Source organism: Calidris pugnax, unplaced genomic scaffold (genome assembly GCF_001431845.1).
Source record: "Calidris pugnax isolate Ruff unplaced genomic scaffold, ASM143184v1 scaffold27, whole genome shotgun sequence".
Lineage (NCBI taxonomy): Eukaryota > Metazoa > Chordata > Aves > Charadriiformes > Scolopacidae > Calidris > Calidris pugnax.
In genome coordinates, this window is record NW_015090893.1 from 14,038,076 (window position 1) to 14,040,154 (window position 2,079).

A 2,079-nucleotide genomic window follows, 5' to 3' on the forward strand; every position below is an offset into this window, starting at 1 on the left:
GAGTAAGTCCTAATGCACAGTAAGATTTTAAACCTTGTTCTGCTGATGTGGAGGAGGCTTAATTTGCAAGAGGCTCCAGACACGCATATCTCTGGCTTGGGGGTAGAACGTAGCCGGGACCAGGCTTTGAAAGCTTATCTTCTGTAACCAGTGCCACCTGCTGTGCACCATTCTGTCTCATAATAGACACCCTCCTTCCTGCCATGTTGATATTTACATCATTGTTTCTTCTCTGTGTGATGGCAAATCTAACAGCTGGTACCGTCCGGGGCAGCGGTGACTGCGGGAGTGAATTCCTGCCCTCGCTGCTTCCCACACCTCCAGGGGCAAAGCACTTGGCTGAGTGTATCAGCTGAGCAATGCAAATCAAAGGCAGATGGGGGGGAAAAAAAGTTTATATGCTGTTACAACTATAAAACTGTAGCTGTAAAACAGTTCTATCAAAATTAGGGAAAGATTATGTACTTTTGCTTAAGGAGCAGCACGAGCTTTTGTTAGTGTAGTTACTAAAGTGCATTGCACTTGCTAAAGGAAAAAAAATATATTATAAAAACCTGTTAAAACTCACTTTCCTCCTCCCCATAAACTTAAAAAAACTTGCTGTGGAGATGAATACAGCATCTGCAGCGAGGTGCTGAGTAGTTTTGCAGGCCTTAGAGCATGTACAAACGAAGTGTTAGTTTGAAGGGACACAAATCTGAGACCCCCAGGCTCCTGGGGGAGCAGCCGGGGGGGTCTGTCTCTAACAGGTCGGATTCCTCCTGTCCTCTGCCCCTCGAGAGGGGTTTTGTTTTTACTAGGGAAGAGATTTTTATACTGTTGGTAAATAGTTATAAAATTAGCTATTTTACCTAAGAAATAGGGTCTGTAAATGGGAATGGGTGAGCTGGGCAGACTAACAGTGTGTATTTCCATAACGGGTGATTATATGTGTTATTAAACATGGATGATAAGGCAAAGTAAAGCTGGTTTTTGAGTGAACTGAGCGGGCTTTGCCTCTGAAGTGCAAAAACGTACGAGATGCAGAACTTCAGAAGCTGAGCAGGGGCTTCAACTTCCCAGGAAAGGGTTAGGAGTTCTGGGTGGAGGGTTTGGTCCTTCCTCTTGTTGGACTTGGTGGGATCTCTGGTGTGAGGAGGGCTCAGGTTCTCTGGATGTGTTTTGGGACAAGGTGCTTTGTGCCCTGGGAGCTCCCCCAGGGTGATGGCTCTGTGCCTGTGCGATCAATGGAGCTCGTAAGCCAACTCTGAGCAGGCTTATAGAAAGGAGAAGGGGGGAAAAGAAGGCAAGGAAGAGAATTGCTCACAAAAACCTGGAGCTTTCTTCCTTGTATCTTCAGACGTGTGAAGAAGAGCTGGAAGTAGTTGTTTTGGAAATAGTGGGTACAGAGCAGGAGTGTGTGTGTCCGGCCGGGCAGTGGAGCGCTCTGCACACCTGTGTGTCACTGCCACGGTCACCAGGTGCTGTCACCATTTCGGGGAGCATTTTCTAACTCTGCCCTGGGCTTCACCCAGCAAGTAAGAGTTGCTCCGAGAAGGGCAGGGACTTCCAGAGGCAAAGACTACCTGTGGGATTGACTAGTCCGTGCTCAGAGCCCGGACAGGCATTAAGTGATCCGGGTGTGTTTTCTAGCTGAGTTTAGGGTCGATGTGGCACAGTCTGTAGCAGCGAGGAGAGGGCGAGGGTGTTTGGTAAAGTCTGGGGGTACGTAGTGCTTTTATATGAGGAGTTTCTCTCATTAAAGGACTCCATGAGGCAGAGGGGGCACTTTCCTGGGATAGAATCAATAAGTTTTGGTGGTGGAAGGCTCTGCACATCACACCTCACCGCCCCACCGGGGGCTGTAGCACAAGAAAGAGCGAAAATCCCCAGCGTTTGACACCTTTTCCAGGTGGTGCTCGTTGCGGGGGGGAGAGGCCGTTTCCCAGCCCGGTGCCCCCCCGCTCCGGGTGCCCGCTGTCCGGGCCGGGGGGGGTCCCGCTCCGGCCCCGCTGGAGGGCGCCCGATCCCGCAGCACCCCGCACCCCGCGGCGGCGGCTCTGGCCGTGCCCCGCACCGCCCGCACCCCGCGGGGCACCG